The sequence below is a fragment of the Melanerpes formicivorus genome, unplaced genomic scaffold (genome assembly GCF_026170545.1).
Source record: "Melanerpes formicivorus ecotype bairdi unplaced genomic scaffold, bMelFor1.0.p_v2 SCAF_9, whole genome shotgun sequence".
NCBI lineage: Eukaryota > Metazoa > Chordata > Aves > Piciformes > Picidae > Melanerpes > Melanerpes formicivorus.
In genome coordinates, this window is record NW_027142361.1 from 16,452,299 (window position 1) to 16,473,379 (window position 21,081).

General features: G+C 46.5%; 1 long non-coding RNA gene across 1 annotated transcript in view; it reads right to left on the reverse strand.

The window, feature by feature from the left end:
* Positions 1 to 14,350: 14,350 nt before the first annotated feature.
* Positions 14,351 to 21,081, reverse strand: part of LOC137443444 (uncharacterized) — an 80,035-nt gene continuing 73,304 nt past the window's right edge. Inside the window, exon 3 of the long non-coding RNA XR_010987880.1 lies at positions 14,351 to 14,790. This is a non-coding gene — a long non-coding RNA (uncharacterized lncRNA). The remainder of the gene's footprint in view (positions 14,791 to 21,081) is intronic.

Sequence of the window (21,081 nt, forward strand, 5' to 3'; positions counted from 1 at the left end):
GGAGAAGAGAAGGCCCCAGGGAGACCTAATAGCAGCCTTCCAGTACCTGAAGGTGGCCTACAAGTAGGCTGGAGAGAGACTGTTTACAAAGGCCTGTGATGAGGGGCAATGGTTTGAAATTAGAGAAGAGTAGATTTAGGTTGGATGTTAGGAACAAGCTCTTTACCATGAGAGTGGTAGAACACTGGAATGGGCTGCCCAGGGAGGTGGTTTGGGCCCCATCCCTAGAGACAGTCAAGGTGAGGCTTGACAGGGCTCTGCACAGCCTGATCTAGTTGAGGATGTCCCAGCTTGCTACCATGGGGGTTGGACCACATGACTTTTAGAGGTCCCTGTGTGAGAAACGAACTCACTGCTGAAAATTTATAACCAGTTTATTATAAAATAAAGGCAACACAGCACTGGGCGCATAGTGAGCTTGCTAGAGGCACACCCTAACAACACGAGTTGAACTTATATAGATGGCAAATATACATATTAATATATTAAAACGTACATATTCATATATTCCCCAACACGCTCCCACCCCTCTCCATCAGGACTGAGACAAAACCTGCACTTTTGACCTGGCCAGTCTTTAGACCTGTTGGCGCCTCACCTTTCTCTCCCAATACCCCACACAATACAGACCATCAGCCCAACGATCGAACCCAATGGTCCCCAGTAATTCCCCTTTCAAAAGCCAAATATTATAACCAGTTTCTCACAATCCCTCCCCTTCTTTCTACTACATTTGGCTTGAGCCATAATAACCTAACTACAACAAGCAAAAGGATAATAACAACAGATGTTCCATGCCTGAAAATATTTCTTCTTTTACTTTAATAGGCACCATACACAGTGAGTGGCTATGGTATATACCAATATCTGGGTGACAACTTTCTCCCTCCAAGTGGTTAATCCTGGGAATTAGGAGTCCGGTTTGACTTGCAACTCCACTCACATGGCCTATGGGGTTGCTGCCCACAGCCATGGTTCTAGATCTTCTTTGTGGCAATTACAGAGGTCTATCCGGTCTTGCCTCCTTCAATCCCCACCAATGCTCTGCTCGGACCATGTCTCCTTCCCTTGTCCAGGGAGGTTGTACTAATTTAGAATCCTGACCTGTTTCTAGTTTGTGATGTTTTCAGACAAGGACCATTACCACTCCTATTCTGATACTGGAACTCAAATCATGACCATCTTTATGTCCTCCATTTGGGGTACCACAGTCCATTCAGTGGATGGATCCACCAGTCCTTTTTGTATTGCAGTCTCTGTGGTCCCACTAGCCAAACACAGTTTTTGGTACTTTAACACAAAGAACACAGATGAATCCTGTGTCCTAATCACTTCAATTTATAACTACATAGATCAATGTTACAATTGTTCCAACAAGCCAATTTACATTTGATAATCAAGAAGTTAAAGTTTTTGAACCCACAGGATACCTAATTACATAACTACAACGGCATACATTTATAACCACACACACTTTCAGCACATCATTATAGTGCAGCAGAAAAATTTACCATCACTTTTCTAAATAACCAGTTTACCATTACTATTACACTTTACCCATCCCCAATGACATCAAGTCCCAGGATGTTTTATACACATGTGGCCGGTTGACGTTGCCCCCTTAAGAAAGGGAATATGGTGGACGGAAGTTGGTAAACGGAAGGAATAATCTAAACTAATTTCATTGGGAGAGTGGGAGGAAGCACCTTCGGAACTGGGAGTGAACTGGACATTTCCAGGACTTTTCTATCAGTCTTGCTTCCGCTCCTCCACAGTGCAGCTCTGTCTCTGTGCTGGGCTTTCTGCCAAGGCTTTGGCCTTGAAGCCGATAAGATACCAGGCCTGTATTAACTCCTTTCCAATTAACACAAACTGCTTCTAACATTTTTTTTTTCCTCTCTTTTCTCTCTCTTTCTATCCCACTCTGGGAAAGGTGGGGGGAGAGAGGGGAGAGCGGAGGTGGGGAACCCCCTCTCTGCCGAGGGGGGTTACTCTCATTTCTGTGTTACTCTGTTGTATATCTTTGTATATATTGTAGATATTGTAAATTTGTAAATATTCCCCTGCATACCCTACATTGCTTTGTAAATATAGCTCCACTGCTTTGCTAATTCAGCTTGTGAGTTTTTTTTTCCTTTCCCTTCAATTTTTCTTTCCCTTTTACTTTACAAGGGGGAAGGGAGGAGGCTTCTTGGCCTTACCCTTCCACCCACTACATTTTTTTTATTGGCGTACCCAACGTGCGGCAGATAATTAGTTTAATTTATTACTTGATTGATTTAGTGTTTTCTAGCTGAATTAGCAAACATGAAGGTATTGTGGTTTGTGGAGCGATTATTCTTTTCAATTTTTGGGGCTCTGGTTTACAGGTATTGTTTGGGTTTGATTTTGGATTACCTGGGTAAATATTTGGTGCGGACAATTTATATGTGGGTTATGTATAGAGTTAAATTATGGTATGGAAAATGTATTAATATCTTATGGCCAGTGAGATACAGGAATGTTACCTCCACCACTCTCCCAATTGAGATAAAGGGTTTTAAGATTCCGCCTGAGGAGAGAGTAACTTTAAGTGATGCCTGGGATCCAAAGGTGATTTATGTGATGTGTATAAATCTGTTGCTGGTGATGGTAATTGCATATTTACTGTTCTCTCTGCGGCGAGAGAGAAAGATATCCAGAGCTTGTTTTGTTATTAAAACTAGATCAAAAAGAAAACGCCGTGGCTCTCGATCAGTCCCAGAGTCATCTAGTGACGAGGACTGTGGAGAAACTGTGTCAGTCAAAAAGAAGGCTAAAAAGTTAATTGGTAAGGCAGCTCTAAATGACTTTTCTGCTGATTCTAGCAAGCAGCCAAGGGCATCGGCTGGTATCAACATGGCACCTACTCCTTCTCCTTCTTCTTCTTCTCCGTCGGCCATTAACGGAGCAACGTCACTTCCACCCACTCCCTCGGTGGGACCGAAAGTCACTGCCCCAGCAGCTGATTTATCTCAGGACCTGTCAGCTTCCATTAAGGTGGCTGTAAATTCAAACACAGCTCCAGTCAAGATGGCTCCTTTAAAGACTAGAAGTGGAAAGGCCCAAGATGGAGAAGAAGAGGTGGAGACTGATCCTGGTGAGGGGCCCTCTACTCTAAAAGATCCTGCTCAGGAGGAAGAGAAGGTTTGTTTTAAAGATCTAGCTAACCTAGTGAGATCAAAGCAGGATAGAGATGAAGTTAGGAAGGCAGCTGGCAAAGGTGGTTCTCAGCTTAAAGAGATCCTTAGGAGAATGACAGCAGGATTATATGGGCAAAGAATTCAGGGAGATGAAGATGAAGATGATATTTTGGAATGTTCTTCTCCATGGGAGGAATTGCGAAATGTCTGTAAAGATTTCACCAGGGCAGATAAGGAGCCAGTTCTAGCTTGGCTTAGTAGGTGTTATGATACAGGTGCTTCAGCTCTAACAGTTGGAGACAAGTCAGCAGCTCAGTTAGGAACTCTCTCGAGGGACAATGGAATAGATAGACATGTAGGCGAAGCTCTCGGTAAGGTTAATCTTTGGATAGGCCTTTTAATGGCGGTTGCCCTGAGATACCCTTCCCGAGATGATCTTCCATGGAACCCTAAACCCTGGAGTACCATAGATGAGGGAATTAAGCGCTTGAGAGAATTTGCTGTTAGAGAGCTACTCTATGGTGAACATGAAACTCTGAATCCTGATGACATTCCTGTGGGTATTGGTCTTGCTAAAAAGATCATCAAACTTGCTCCTTCTAATTATGCAAACATTCTGGCAAGCAGAATTGTGTCAAGAAGTTATGGTGGAGCTTCTCCCACCCACGGTTGGCCAATTCAGTGATCAAATGAGACAATTGGAGGATAGCATGACACGTGGTTCTTTGGTTTCAGCCATTAAAACTATGTCTGGTGATATACAGAATTGCATAAGAGAGTTAAAAGATGAATTTAGAAATTCCATATCCCAATTGGCACAAAGGGATAATTTCAATTCTTCCTCCAGGTGGGTACAAGTTTCATCTGTGAGGAATACACGTCCTCCAAGGAGGTCATTCAAAAACAGGTCATTCCAAAACAGGTCGTTCCAAAACAGACCACCAAGGCAATCACGTAGAACTATTTGGATAACTCTGCGTGATCAGTTTGGTGAGAACATGAACCGCTGGGATGGCCAACCAACTTCTAATCTTTTCAGGAGACTGAGGGAATTGCAAAGTGGCAGAACCCGAGGTAGCAATACCAGAAGGGTAGCTGTTACTTCCACAGTTCCCCAGAACGACTCTTATGGCTCCAACAGTGGCTCCAGTTATAACATGCAAAGTTATAACCCTGCACACTATGTGCAATGCACATGTGCGCATGTTCCCCATAACTAGGGGTGCCCTGCCTCCCGCCAGGGGGAGGAGAGGGATAACAGAGATAATAGGATCTATTGGGATGTGTACATCCAGTGGCCTGGCACTTCACAATTTCGGAAGTACAGGGCCTTGGTTGACACAGGAGCTCAGTGCACCATAATACCATCAAATTATCAGGGATCAGAGTCTATAACTATTCTGGGAGTCACTGGTGGATCTCAAGAGTTAAGTAAGGTAGAGGTTAATATAAGTTTAACTGGTAAACAATGGAGGAAGCATACAGTTGTGACCGGACCTGATGCACCTTGTATTTTGGGAATTGATTTTCTGAGAGAAGGGCGTTTCAAAGACCCTAGAGGCTACAAATGGGCTTTTGGAGTAGCTTCAGTAGAAATTGATGGACAAAAATTGAAGCTGTCCGCCAGACCTGAACTTTCTGATGAATCTGCAGTTGTGGGACAACATAAGATACAGGACATTAAATTGCCGGTTGCTTCTCAGACTGTGCATCACAGACAATACAGAACCAACCGTGACTCTTTGTTGCCCATTCAGAATCTGATCCGTCAGTTGGAAAGTCAGAAAGTCGTCAGCAAAACTCATTCACCTTTCAACAGTCCAGTGTGGCCTGTGCGGAAGCAGAATGGAGACTGGCGTCTGACGGTAGACTACCGAGCCCTAAATGAAGTGACACCACCTATGAGTGCAGCAGTACCAGACATGATGGAGCTACAGTATGAGCTGGAATCCAAGGAGGCCAAATGGTATGCTACCATAGACATTGCTAATGCATTTTTCTCTATTCCCATAGCAGAGGAATGCAGGCCTCAGTTTGCTTTCACCTGGAGAGGAATCCAGTACACTTTCAACAGACTGCCAATGGGCTGGATCCACAGCTCAAGCATCTGTCATGCAGTGATCCACGATGCTCTGGAGAAAGGCGGTGCTCCAGAACACATCCAGTTCATCGATGATATCATCGTCTGGGGTAAAACTGCTGAGGAAGTCTTCGAGAAAGGTAACAAAATCATTGACATTCTTCTGGATGCAGGTTTTGCCATCAAGCGAGACAAGGTGAAAGGACCTACCACAGAAATTCAGTTTCTGGGAGTGCGATGGCAGGATGGACGTCGACACATTCCAGTGGATGTGGTAAATAGAGTCTCTACCATGGCAAGTCCCATAAACAAGCAAGAGACCCTACGTTTCTTGGGGATAGTGGGATTTTGGAGACTGCACATTCCTGGATACAGTCAGATTGTGAAACCTCTGTATGATGTGACTCGAAAGAGAAACCATTTCCACTGGGGACCTGAACAACAAGCAGACTTTGACCAGATAAAGCAAGAAGTAGTTCAAGCAATGGGTCTGGGACCTGTCCGAGATGGTCCAGACATTAAGAACATTCTGTACACGGCTGCAAGTGACAATGGTCCAACCTGGTGCTTGTGGCAAAAAGCTCCAGGTGAGACACGTGGACGACCTCTTGGTTTCTGGAGTCGAGGTTACAGAGGTTCAGAGGCTAATTATACTCCAACAGAGAAAGAAATTGTAGCTGCCTATGAAGGAGTGAAAGCATCTTCTGAAGTGATTGGAACTGAATCACAACTTCTAGCTCCCAGATTACCAGTTTTGAATTGGATGTTCAAAGGCAAAGGCTCCACACCACATCATGCCACAGACTCAACCTGGTCTAAGTGGATGGCTCTGATAACACAGAGAGCTCGAATGGGAAATCTTGAAAGACCTGGTCTAGTGGAGGTGATCTCAAGTTGGCCTGAAGGCATCAACTGTGCTAAACCTCCAGAGGAGAAAGTAACTCGTGCTGAGGAAGCTCCTCCTTACAATGACCTTTCTGATGATGAAAAGAAATATGCTTTGTTCACAGACGGTTCCTGTCGTCTTGTTGGAAACAAGCGAAGGTGGAAGTCTGCAGTGTGGAGTCCAACACGCCAAGTTGCAGAGGCGAAGGATGGAGAAGGAGAATCCAGTCAGTTCGCAGAGGTAAAAGCTGTCCAGCTAGCTCTCGACGTAGCTGAACGTGAGAGATGGCCAAAGCTTTATCTCTACACTGACTCATGGATGGTAGCCAATGCTCTATGGGGTTGGTTAAAGAACTGGAAGAAGAGTGGTTGGCAGAGGAAAGGAAAACCCATTTGGGCAGCAGACCTGTGGCAGGACATTGCTGATCGAATCGAGAGAATTCCAGTGAAAGTGAGACACATCGATGCTCACATACCTAAGAGCAAAGCTACTGAGGAACAGCAAAACAACCATCAGGCCGATCTAGCTGCAAGAGTTTCTCAAGTAGACATGGACTCTAATCTTGATCTCGACTGGAAACACCGAGGTGAGATATTCTTAGCTCGGTGGGCTCACGATTCGTCAGGACATCAAGGCAGAGATGCAACATACCAATGGGCTCGTGACAGATCCATAGACATTTCCATGGATGCTATCACACAAGTCATCCATGACTGTGACATTTGTGCTGCTATTAAGCAGGCAAAACGACTTAAGCCCTTGTGGTATGGTGACAGATGGTCCAAGTACAAATATGGTGAAGCCTGGCAGATTGATTACATCACTCTACCACGTTCTCGTTCTGGTAAGCAATACGTGCTTACTATGGTAGAGGCAAACACTGGATGGTTGGAAACTTATCCAGTTCCACATGCAACTGCACGCAACACCATTCTCGGTCTGGAGAGACAGATCCTGTGGAGGCATGGAACTCCAGAGAGGATTGAGTCAGACAACGGAACTCGTTTCAAGGGCAACCTTGTAAAGAGCTGGGCAAAAGAGCACGGTATTGAGTGGATATTCCACATTCCCTACTATGCACCAGCTTCAGGGAAGATTGAACGCTACAATGGTTTGTTGAAGACCACTCTCAAAGCCATGGGAGGTGGATCTTTGAAAAACTGGGAAAAACATTTAGCACAAGCAACCTGGCTGGTAAATAGTAGAGGTTCAGTGAACTGAGCTGGACCTGCACATTCAGATTTGCTACGGAAAGTAGAAGGTGATAGAGTTCCTGTTGTTAGAGAAAAGAATCTGTTAGGTAAAACTGTTTGGGTATTTTCACCCTCAGGAGAGGCTAAACCTGTCCGAGGGGTGGTTTCAGCTGAAGGTCCGGGTCACACTTATTGGGTAATGCAAGAGAATGGTGAAATTCAGTGTATTCCACAAAGAAATTTAACTTTAGCTGAAAGAGGTTAATTTTGAACTGTTGTACAGCTACATCGCGTCCAAAGGAAGAATCAACGAGGAATCTACGGTGCATGAACCCTGAGATCCCTGAGAGCCCTGAGTCAACTAAGAGACCCTGAGAATCCCTGTTTCCCTTTTCTTCACTTCGTCGGCGAAGAAATGAACTGTTTTCCATTTTTCTCATTTTCTGATTTTCTTGGACTTTTGAATCATATACATCTGAGCATAGCCGGAATGGACTATGAACTTTGCTCACGAACTGTAAATATCGTTTTGGATTGGATGGACAGTATGAACAGCCAATGAAATTGTTTAGAAGGGGTGGACTGTGGCCGGTTGACGTTGCCCCCTTAAGAAAGGGAATATGGTGGACGGAAGTTGGTAAACGGAAGGAATAATCTAAACTAATTTCATTGGGAGAGTGGGAGGAAGCACCTTCGGAACTGGGAGTGAACTGGACATTTCCAGGACTTTTCTATCAGTCTTGCTTCCGCTCCTCCACAGTGCAGCTCTGTCTCTGTGCTGGGCTTTCTGCCAAGGCTTCGGCCTTGAAGCCGATAAGATACCAGGCCTGTATTAACTCCTTTCCAATTAACACAAACTGCTTCTAACATTTTTTTTTTCTCTCTTTTCTCTCTCTTTCTATCCCACTCTGGGAAAGGTGGGGGGAGAGAGGGGAGAGCGGAGGTGGGGAACCCCCTCTCTGCCGAGGGGGGTTACTCTCATTTCTGTGTTACTCTGTTGTATATCTTTGTATATATTGTAGATATTGTAAATTTGTAAATATTCCCCTGCATACCCTACATTGCTTTGTAAATATAGCTCCACTGCTTTGCTAATTCAGCTTGTGAGTTTTTTTTTCCTTTCCCTTCAATTTTTCTTTCCCTTTTACTTTACAAGGGGGAAGGGAGGAGGCTTCTTGGCCTTACCCTTCCACCCACTACAACACAGAATGAAATCCTTGGTATTTTCTTGTAATGCAGATTCGATGTCACACAATGTCAGATGTTTCAAAAGGTGGGTTTGTCTCGCTAGCTCCAGAGCCTTCAGACCAGAGGTGTTACAGGTGCAAGTCAGTCAGGTTCAGAGGCACATTCCTGAAGTGCTCCTTTTACTCACGAAATGTGTGTCCACCCTTGTTTTGCAGTACAGACAGCAGGATCTGTTGTTAACAAAACCAAGAAAAGATCCTTCCCAGGGGGAAATTAGTGACTATCCAAGTTGTTATTAACACTTTACCCCCAGCTTCAATCCCATATACATCAGGAATCCCAAAGGTGGGATCTGAGACCAGAACAAAACAAAAAGCCGCTTTCTGGGCCTCCTCTACTAATAAAGGCCACTGATAAGCAAATTTGCCCTCACCTACTTACAGAATCTAATAACTTGGAACAATGCCCTACAGGATTTTTACTTCCAGTCCAGTCCTGGGTCAACACCCCATATAGATGTACAAAAAGATCAAATGATCTGTCCATGTCAGGCAAATTTAAAACAGGGCATCAATCAACATTCTTTTTATTTATCCAATCACTCATCATCTTCTGGACTCCATTTAATATTACTATTGAGGGCTAATTTATCATATAAGACTTTTACCTTTTTTTTTTTCCTCTCTATCCATAATCACCAGTACCCTTACAGCAGTTACCAACATTCTAGCTTTTGCTTTCTGTTTCTCTTCACCCCTCCTTACAAACACCTTCTGAGCTTCACATAGTAATTCCTCTAAACCTCTGTCTTTCCAATCCTCGATCTTTTCCAATTTCTAATATCTGCCCATGGTTTTGCCACAAACTGCATCCTGAGAAGTATCAGCCCAGCTGCAGAACTGGGATCTATTCCAGAACAGAGCTGCAAACTTCTCTTTAATCTTACCATCCACTCCATAGGAGGCTTCCTCTGATGCTCACTATAGGCTTTATCAAAATTTCTGGGCACAGCTTCTTCAATTCCTCATATTACCTCCCATGTTCTGTCTCCCTTGAAGCCATTGATGGTCCTACTGAGGATCTTGATTAGGCCACTTCTGATTTCTTGGTGGCCCCCCCACTCTGATTTTACCTCTCCCATATTCTCATGCCAGCCTGTCTGCCTTTTCCTTGTCTTTGTCCTTAAATATGGGAACAGGAGTAGGGCTTGAAGCCCTAATCCAAACAGCAGCATAGTCAGCTTCTTCCCTACTAAAACACTTTTTCAAAGCTTGGCAAATCCAATCATCAAAAGATAAACCATTTTTTCTTTGATTTTCCTTTTCTCAACTCATCATCCCAATACTATAATATGATCCCTAACATGCTCTCTGAGATGGGAATGGGAGGGAGTTCTGATGACTTACTTTTGTCCCATTCTCCTGATCACTAATCACTGCCCGGGGGTCAAAACCGAGCGGCGGCAGTTGAAACGCCAGCTCCGAGCCACTAGCCCGCTCCCTGCGAACGACCGACCCCCCTTCACTGTGTCGATCCCCTGCAAAGTCAAACCGCAAAAAAAAAAACCCCTCACCCGCCGCAGCCCAGGTCCCTGCCCTCCTGCGGAAGCCTGAAACCACGGAAAAAAACCCTTCCCGAAGCAGGTCCCTCAAACCAAGGTCCCCCCCTAGAAACCGGGACGTCAAACCCGCGAGCGTGACCGCGCCACGGGTCCCCACAGTTCAAGCCCCGCCCCAAGGAACCGACCGCAGGATACAAAAAACTCCTGAACCCGGGTCCCCCACCACCGGCACACCAGAAACCAGGACGTCAAACCCGCGACCGCCACCGCGACGCGGGCCGCCACGGCCCAGGCCCCTCCAGAAACCAGACCACAGGATACCAAAACCCCGAAACCGGGCCCCTCACCACCGGGACGCCGAAAACTGGGATGCAGCGCTGGTCACCAGATCCCTACGGACGACCAGTCTCCACAGCCCCTAGACCGTAGAAACAACGCTGCCCCTCACAGCCCGACTTCTCCAGGGCTGTGAAGACCACCTGACTACCATCCAGAATCCTGGAATTATCACCCACAGTGAAATTCCGGGACCCCGTAGCCAGGACCCCTACCCAGGCAATACTCACCGAACGGCCTGGATCCTATGCATCCTGATTGACACGAATTATTACTCCATACATCACACCCACCAATTCTTCAGTATAAAACTGACTATCCACAATCCAAACAATCCCTGCCTTGGGGCTTGAAGAGACAATCCTCCTTCCAACCCCAATTGCCCCTTCTCCCGAGATCAACAAGTTATCTACACCTAACCTCCCTCTATTTTCTTCTGACCGTCATCTGCCCCTCTTCCAGAACTACCCTTATGTCCAACTGAACTGTCTCTCCCTAGTAAAGTTACGTCTTGCACTTGGTACTACACTAAGATATACCCTAGCCCAATTCTAGCTTCAGTCTCCAATTTAACATCCTTAGCTACCGGGACTTTAAACCTTTCCCCTTTTGCCCCTAAAACTCGCTCTCCACACCCCCTCTAGGAACCTTGGTAACACGAGTAACTCTAACCCTCCTTCTCTGACCTGAGCCTGGCCACCTCCTGGGCCTGATCCTTTACCAGTCCCTGGTGGGCACGGCTCAGCCACTGCAGCTCTCCCTGCAACAGCTCCTGCTCCGCCCGCCGCACTACCGCAGGTGCTGGTGCAAACACTGACACTGGCCTGGCAGCTCCGGCTGCTCTACGCCCAACCCCTACCCTAATGGCCCTGGCTCCAGGCCCGCCCGGAGCCGATCCAACTAAGCTTAAAAAAAACCCTTAAGATCTCTCTTCTCCTTGGGCACTCTCATTTCAAATGCCCAACCTTCCCACAATCTACTTTTCTCTCTAGGCCCTTCCTCCATTATCCTTTTTGCCTTATCCTTATACCGCGTATTGTGGCTCCAACACGCAACCCCAGAGGACTGTCTGGGGGTATATCCCTAGGTGACTTCGAGAATGACACACAAGAGACTCAGTAAGTTTCTTGTATTATGCTTCTATTCTGGCGCGCCTGACACAGGTAGAATCATTTCAAAAGACCTGTCTGTCTTCAGAGAGTTTTGGGCAAGCTTTTATACAAAAAGTTATCTGTCTATAATGACAGGGGTCCAGATGCTTCCTATCTATACAAAGCTTATCTATCCAGATGCTTCCTATCTATACAAAGCTTATCTATCTAAAAGAGCAGAAGTATACATATCATGTAGGTGTCCTTTATCTTATACAAAAGATCATCTTGTCCAAGACTAACAGAAGTAAATCACTGAAAAATCCTGCTATTCCTTATCTATCCAAAGGCTGTCTGCCAACCCCTCTCCCCCTCCCTGCATTCCAGCATTTCAGCTAACAAGCAGAAAATTCTTATCAACTCTGTTATTCTGTTAATGAGACTTTTCTGTTCATCATAGGTACCCTTGTTGCTCCCATGTTTCCCGGGGCTGCTCTACACCTGACCCTTGCCCCATTTCCCGAGGCCCACGCTTTCCATCACCAACCGCTTCGTCCCTTCACTGGCCAAGTCCCTCGCGGGAGCTTGGAAACGCAGTTAGAAGGACTCCGCACTCACTTCATGGATCCGGACTGTCCAGCCCACGTCTCACGCATGCACATACTCTCACTGACCTCAATACCCGCCCAACCAGACAATACTTACAGTCCTTTTCTTGCCCGGGTCTTTGTGCACTAGAATTACAGGCTAGTTCCGGGAGCTCCTTCCCTTGCCTTCATCTTATAATATTGGCTGGATCATCCGAGAGGCTTCCAGGGTCCTCCTTCCGGGCTGCCAAAATCGGCAGGGGCGCCCCCCCTTCTGAAGGGCCCCGAAAGCTGTTGCAGACAGGGTAATCACGTACGGGTCACCAAATTGTGAGAAACGAACTCACTGCTGAAAATTTATAACCAGTTTATTATAAAATAAAGGCAACACAGCGCTGGGCGCATAGTGAGCTTGCTAGAGGCACACCCTAACAACACGAGTTGAACTTACATAGACAGCAAACATACATGTTCATATATTAAAACGTACATATTCATATATTCCCCAGCACGCTCCCACCCCTCTCCATCAGGACCGAGACAAAACCTGCACTTTTGACCTGGCCAGTCTTTAGACCTGTTGGCCCTCACCTTTCTTTCCCAATACCCCACACAATACAGACCATCAGCCCAACGATCCAGCCCAATGATTGAGCCCCACGGTCCCCAGTAATTCCCCTTGCGAAAGCCAAATATTATAACCAGTTTCTCACACCTTCCAATCCAAACCATTCTATGAAATCACATCTCCTAGGCTACCCCAGCTGCCCCAGCAAGGCTTGCTTGTACCCTAACAGGGCATATGGCTGCAGAGTCACCACTTGACATCCTCTGACCCCATCTCAAAGCCCAGTGGCAGAGCATCAGGACCTACGCCAGGAGCAAGCACTGGAGGAACTCCCTGTCCCTGGTGGAAGCGAGGGCTTGGGGAGAAGTACAACCCAGCTATTCACTGGGCTGCATTTCCATCAAAGCCACAAATCAATACATCATACTTCAAAACAAACCCCAGCCTGTACAGACAAGCCCAGAGAGTTTTGCGGCAGCTGAGCCAGTGCAGCATTAAATCACCCCAGAAAGAACAAAGGGGAAGCTAAAAATAACAGCACCACCTCCCCTGCCCCCCCCCCAAAAAAAAAATTGCTTTACTTCTTGCTAAAGCTGCTTGTAAACTCCAAACATAGTGGCCTTAAAGAAAGCCACCAGTGTGTTTGAGCTTTCCTTGGTTAGCCAGAGGGCCCCACTTCCAGATGCATGGAAACAGCAAGTTTTTTGTGGTCAGGACCTGATCCTGGGCTGTCAGAGCTGAGGGCATCAGAGTGATTCATAATTCTGTCTGCAGCACCAGAACAACACATTTTTGTGGAAAATTTCAAGGATTCCACAGAGAAACTGCACCCCTCTGAACGTGTCCCTTTTCATCTCTCCTGCCTTTGTGGTGTCAGAAGCTGAACATGCCCCATTTAGCAGTGTCTTTAGAGGGTGATAAGCACCCCTGAGAGGCAGCAGACTCCACCTCTCCTCCGTAAATCAGACCAGCTATGCAGGGCAAGAGACTGCAATGCTTAGTCTGGCTTTCAGCCCCTAGCCCTTGCAATGCTGGACACCAAAGTTTACCTTTGCTAACAGCAGCTTTATTGCCAGGCAGTGTGGTGCTCCCCAGCGAGGCCAGGCCGGGTCCGTGCTGCCCGGCCAGCTGCTGCTTCGCCGTTTGTGCGTCAGCATACGTCAGCACGGCCCCGGCCGCTGACCCTGCCAGTTGCTGGCCAGGAGCAGCAATAGATCACGGTGGCAGAGTCATATTTACTGCTCCTCCTCCCAGTTAATCACAGGATCCCAGTGTGGTGGGGCTGGGAAGGGACCTCTGGGGATCAGCCAGTCCAACTGCCCTACTAAAGCAGGGTCACCCAGAGTAGGTTGCCCAGGATGGCATCCAGGCAGGTATGGAAACTCTCCAGAGAAGAAGACTCCACAACCTCTCTGGGCAGCCTGTTCCAGTGCTCCATCACCCTCACTGTAAAGAAGTTTCTGCTCCTGTTGAGGTGAAATCTTCTGCATTCAAGCTTGAACCTGCTGTTTCTTATCTTATTACTGTGCACCACCGAAAAGAGATTGGCTCCCTCCACTTGACACCTCCTGGGTTCCAGTTTGTGCCCATTGCCCTCTTGTCCTGTCACCAGACACCCACCCTTTTGCACACACACACACCCCCTTTAGATACTGATCAGCACTGATAACAAATACACAGAGAGAAAGAATTAATTCACATTGCAAGATGACCCACACAGCTTCAATGCTGAAACATCAAAAGCCTGCTGACAGCATCATCAATACAATGAATGTTTTTCCCACTTGGCTGTTCAACAGAGTCCCCCAATTGAGAACTTACAGTTCAGCTGCACTTCAGTCCTCTATTGTCATGCTTACATAGGTAACAAGACACAAGAAATGTCCCCAGCCTCTACTGGGGCAATGGGCAGGTCTCAGAACTGCACTCCCCAGTGGAGATGCCCTGTTTGCTGCCATGGGCAAGTCCTTGGCAGCTGGCAGGCTTTGGTTTGTAGCTTTCCAGGCTGAATCTTGTTTCCTCCCCTCCCAGCAGCTGGTGGAGCTGAGGACTTCCTGGGGCATCAGTCCAGTTTTTTCACCATGTAAGGCCCTTCCAGCTCATAGCCAATCTTCCTGTAGTAGTTCCTGGTGCTAACACCTGTGAGAAGAATGACAAAGAGTTTTAATTTAGCGTGGAGAAGGCAGGGCTGGGCAGGAAAGTCACTTCCATGGGTGCTGAAAGAAGCTCAGCCTCTGAATCATAGAATTGTTTTGGTTGGAAAACATTTTTTAAGGTCACTGAGTCCAACCATTATTGAACTCTACCTTGTCTGGTGCTAAACCATGCCCTGCAGCAGCACACCTGTGCATCTTTTAAACATCTGCAGGGGTGGTGATTCAACCCCTAAAGGGCAGCCTGTTCCAAGTGTTTGCTAAGCCCTTCAGCAAAGAAGTTTCTTGTGTCCAAATTAAACCTCCCCTGGTGCAACTTCAGACCATTTGCTCTCATCCTGTCCCTTGTTCCTTGGGAGAAGAGACCAACACACACCTCTCCAGCCTTCTTTCAGTGAGTTGTCAAGAATGAGGTCTCCCCTGGGCTCAACAACCCCAGTTTCCTCAGGGGCTCTTCACAAGGCTTGAGCTCTAAACCCTTCACCAGCCATGTAGCCCTTCTCAGGACACACTCCAGCACCTCAATGTCTTTCCTGCAGTGAGAGCCATAAAACTGAATACTTGGCACCAGGCCTCCTTGGCTGCCATGCTGGAGCAGGGGTGTTTACTCATTAGCATCTGGGCTAATTACGGTGTTTCTGAGAAGGAGAAGGCAGGAACACAGCCGCTCTCTGTGTCCTGAATTGTGCACCCCCATCCTTTGTCCTGAGAAAGGCTGCGAGGAGAGAGGAATCAAGGTGGGAACAACAGTGAAACATAAGTCAAGAGTTCAGAGTACCCCAGGTAGAACAAAACCCAAAGACAGGCTCTTGAGAGGAGGCAGCCCAGCTGCAGGCATCATTACCAGGAACTGAAGGGCTCTAAAACCGGACAGCCTGTCCAATGTCTCCTAGAAATGAGCTCAGCTCCACTTCAGAGACAAGTGGGCTCCGCAGTCCAATTGTCCTTGCTGAAAGAGACCTCAATGCCTCGGTTCTCAAACAGCCTCTTCCCTGCTTCCTCTCTTAATGAGATCCCGCAGCATCCCTTGGTGGGGTGAGGTGAGCTTGGCCCCACCAACCCAAGGCAGCACAGGGCCAGCACAGCAGCCTTCCCCCTCACCTTATCCCATTACTCACAGCTGTAGACATTAGTCATTGGGGGAAGGAGGAGGAATTCATCATTGCAGCAGCACTAGGAGCACAGCTGGTGGGTAGGGACAGAAGGACAGAGAGGACACCTCTCAACATGAAGAAAAGGAAACCCCCTTTCCTTTAATCTCATCCCTCCATCCAGTTCCTGGAAACTGCTGGGGCTTGCAAATGGCTCTCCAGGAATCAGCTGCATCTCCCAGCTGGTAACCCCTTCCTGCCCACACATCACTGTGGCAGCTTGACCTACCGCTGCTCTGAAAGATGTCTCTAAAAGAGGGGCCCTGAATTTCATCAGTGCACAGTACAACAGCTACCCCCAGCCAACATCCTAGAGAAGTGTGGCCAGTTGACGTTGCCCCCTTAAGAAAGGGAATATGGTGGACGGAAGTTGGTAAACGGAAGGAATAGTCTAAACTAATTTCATTGGTGAAGTGGGAGGAAGCACCTTCTGAACTGGGAGTGAACTGAGCATTTTCAGGACTTTTCTATCAGTCTTGCTTCCGCCTTTTCTTCGTGCAGCAGCTCTGTCTCTGTGCTGGGCTTTCTGCCAAGGCCTCGGCCTTGAAAACAAGATACCAGGCCTGTATATTAACTCCTTTCCAATTAACACAAACTGCTTCTAACATTTTTTTTTCCCTCTCTTCTCTCTCTTTCTATCCCATTCTGGGGAAAGGGGGGGGGAAGAGAGGGGAGAGCGGAGGTGGGGGACCCCTCTGCCGAGGGGGCTTACTCTCATTTCTGTGTTGCTCTGTTGTATATCTTTGTATATATTGTAGATATTGTAAATTTGTAAATATTCCCCTGCATTCCCTACATTGCTTTGTAAATATAGCTCCACTGCTTTGCTAATTCAGCTTGTGAGTTTTTTTTTTCCTTTCCCTTCAATTTTTTTTCCCTTTTACCTTACAAGGGGGAAGGGAGGAGGCTTCTTGGCCTTACCCCTTCCAAACCCACCACATTTTTTTTTTATTGCCACCCAACGTGCGGCAGATAATTAGTTTAATTTATTATTTGATTGATTTAGTGTTTTCTAGCTGAATTAGCAAACATGAAGGTATTGTGGTTTGTGGAGCGATTATTCTTTTCAATTTTTGGGGCTCTGGTTTACAGATATTGTTTGGGTTTGATTTTGGATTACCTGGGTAAATATTTGGTGCGGACAATTTATATGTGGGTTATGTATAGAGTTAAATTATGGTATGGAAAATGTATTAATTTATTATGGCCAGTGAGATACAGGAATGTTACCTCCACCACTCTCCCAATTGAGATAAAGGGTTTTAAGATTCCGCCTGAGGAGAGAGTAACTTTAGGTGATGCCTGGGATCCAAAGGTGATTTATTTGATGTGTATAAATCTGTTGCTGGTGATGGTAATCGCATATTTACTGTTCTCTTTACGGCGAGAGAGAAAGGTGTCCAGAGCTTGTTTTGTTATTAAAACTAGATCAAAAAGAAAACGCCGTGGCTCTCGATCAGTCCCAGAGACATCTAGTGATGAAGAGTGTGCAGAATCCGTGTCAGTTAAAAAGAAGGCTAAAAAGTTAATTGGTAAGGCAGCTCTAAATGACTTTTCTGCTGATTCTAGCAAGCAGCCAAGGGCATCGGCTGGTATCAACATGGCGCCTACTCCTTCTCCTACTCCTTCTCCTTCTTCTTCTTCTCCGTCGGCCATTAACGGAGCAACGTCACTTCCACCCACTCCCTCAGTGGGACCGGAAGTCACTGCCCCAGCAGCTGATTTATCTCAGGACCTGTCAGCTTCCATTAAGGTGGCTGTAAATTCAAACACAGCTCCAGTTAAGGTGGCTCCTTTAAAGACTAGAGGTGGAAAGGCCAAAGATGGAGAAGAAGAGGAGGAGACTGATCCTGGTGAGGGGCCCTCTACTCTAAAAGATCCTGCTGAGGAGGAAGAGAAGGTTTGTTTTAAAGATCTAGCTAACCTAGTGAGATCAAAGCAGGATAGAGATGAAGTTAGGAAAGCAGCTGGCAAAGGTGGTTCTCAGCTTAAAGAGATCCTTAGGAGAATGACAGCAGGATTATATGGGCAAAGAATTCAGGGAGATGAGGAACAAGATGATATTTCAGACTGTTCTTCGCCCCGCGAGGAATTGCGAAATGTCCGTAAAGATTTCACCAGGGCAGATAAGGAGCCAGTTCTAGCTTGGCTTAGTAGGTGTTATGATACAGGTGCTTCAGCTCTAACAGTTGGAGACAAGTCAGCAGCTCAGTTAGGAACTCTCTCAAGGGACAATGGAATAGATAGACATCTAGGCGAAGCTCTTGGTAAGGTTAATCTGTGGATACGCCTTTTAATGGCGGTTGCCCTGAGATACCCTTCCCGAGATGATCTCCCATGGAATCCTAAACCCTGGAGTACCATAGATGAGGGAATTAAGCGCTTGAGAGAATTTGCTGTTAGAGAGCTACTCTATGGTGAACATGAAACTCTGAATCCTGATGACATTCCTGTGGGTATTGGTCTTGCTAAAAAGATCATCAAACTTGCTCCTTCTAATTATGCAAACATTCTGGCAAGCAGAATTGTGTCAAGAAGTTATGGTGGAGCTTCTCCTACGGCTGGCCAATTCAGTGATCAAATGAGACAATTGGAGGATAGCATGACACGTGGTTCTTTGGTTTCAGCCATTAAAACTATGTCTGGTGATATACAGAATTGCATTAGAGAGTTAAAAGATGAATTTAGAAATTCCATATCCCAATTGGCACAAAAGGATAATTTCAATTCTTCCTCCAGGTGGGTACAAGTTTCATCTGTGAGGAATACACGTCCTCCAAGGAGGTCATTCCAAAACAGGTCATTCCAAAACAGGTCACTCCAAAACAGACCACCAAGACAATCACGTAGAACTATTTGGATAACTCTGCGTGATCAGTTTGGTGAGAACATGAACCGCTGGGATGGCCAACCAACTTCTAATCTTTTCAGGAGACTGAGGGAATTGCAAAGTGGCAGAACCCAAGGTAGCAATACCAGAAGGGTAGCTGTTACTTCCACAGTTCCCCAGAACGATTCTTATGGCTCCAACAGTGGCTCCAGTTATAACATGCAAAGTTATAACCCTGCAAACTATGTGCAATGCACATGTGCGCATGTTCCCCATAACTAGGGGTGCCCTGCCTCCCGCCAGGGGGAGGAGAGGGATAACAGAGATAATAGAATCTATTGGGATGTGTACATCCAGTGGCCTGGCACTTCACAATTTCGGAAGTACAGGGCCTTGGTTGACACAGGAGCTCAGTGCACCATAATACCATCAAATTATCAGGGATCAGAGTCTATAACTATTCTGGGAGTCACTGGTGGATCTCAAGAGTTAAGCAAGGTAGAGGTTAATATAAGTTTAACTGGTAAACAATGGAGGAAGCATACAGTTGTGACCGGACCTGACGCACCTTGTATTTTGGGAATTGATTTTCTGAGAGAAGGGCGTTTCAAAGACCCTAGAGGTTACAAATGGGCTTTTGGAGTAGCTTCAGTAGAAATTGATGGACAAAAATTGAAGCTATCTGCCAGACCTGAGCTTTCTGATGAATCTGCAGTTGTGGGACAACATAAGATACAGGACATTAAATTGCCGGTTGCTTCTCAGACTGTGCACCACAGACAATACAGAACCAACCGTGACTCTTTGTTGCCCATTCAGAATCTGATCCGTCAGTTGGAGAGTCAGAAAGTCGTCAGCAAAACTCATTCACCATTCAACAGTCCAGTGTGGCCTGTGTGAAAGCAGAATGGAGACTGGCGTCTGACGGTAGACTACCGAGCCCTGAACGAAGTGACACCACCTATGAGTGCAGCAGTACCAGACATGATGGAGCTACAGTATGAGCTGGAATCCAAAGAGGCCAAATGGTATGCTACCATAGACATTGCTAATGCATTTTTCTCTATTCCCATAGCAGAGGAATGCAGGCCTCAGTTTGCTTTCACCTGGAGAGGAATCCAGTACACTTTCAACAGACTGCCAATGGGCTGGATCCACAGCTCAAGCATCTGTCATGCAGTAATCCACGATGCTCTGGAGAAAGGCGGTGCTCCAGAACACATCCAGTTCATCGATGACATCATCGTCTGGGGTAAAACTGCTGAGGAAGTCTTCGAGAAAGGTAACAAAATCATTGACATTCTTCTGAATGCAGGTTTTGCCATCAAGCGAGACAAGGTGAAAGGACCTACCACAGAGATTCAATTTCTGGGAGTGCGATGGCAGGATGGACGTCGACACATTCCAGTGGATGTGGTAAACAGAGTCTCTACCATGGCAAGTCCCACAAGCAAGCAAGAGACCCTACGTTTCTTGGGGATAGTGGGATTTTGGAGACTACACATTCCTGGATACAGTCAGATTGTGAAACCTCTGTATGATGTGACTCGAAAGAGAAACCATTTCCACTGGGGACCTGAACAACAAGCAGCCTTTGACCAGATAAAGCAAGAAGTAGTTCAAGCAATGGGTCTGGGACCAGTCCGAGATGGTCCAGACATTAAGAACATCTTGTATACAGCTGCAAGTGACAATGGTCCAACCTGGTGCTTGTGGCAAAAAGCTCCAGGTGAGACACGTGGACGACCTCTTGGTTTCTGGAGTCGAGGTTACAGAGGTTCAGAGGCTAATTATACTCCAACAGAGAAAGAAATCTTAGCTGCCTATGAAGGAGTGAAAGCATCTTCTGAAGTGATTGGAACTGAATCACAACTTCTCTTAGCTCCCAGATTACCAGTTTTGAATTGGATGTTCAAAGGCAAAGGCTCCACACCACATCATGCCACAGACTCAACCTGGTCTAAGTGGATGGCTCTGATAACACAGAGAGCTCGAATGGGAAATCTTGAAAGACCTGGTCTAGTGGAGGTGATCTCAAGTTGGCCTGAAGGCATCAACTGTGCCAAACCTCCAGAGGAGAAAGTAACTCGTGCTGAGGAAGCTCCTCCTTACAATGACCTTTCTGATGATGAAAAGAAATATGCTTTGTTCACAGATGGTTCCTGTTGTCTTGTTGGAAACAAGCGAAGGTGGAAGTCTGCAGTGTGGAGTCCAACACGCCGAGTTGCAGAGGCGAAAGATGGAGAAGGAGAATCCAGTCAGTTCGCAGAGGTAAAAGCTGTCCAGCTAGCTCTCG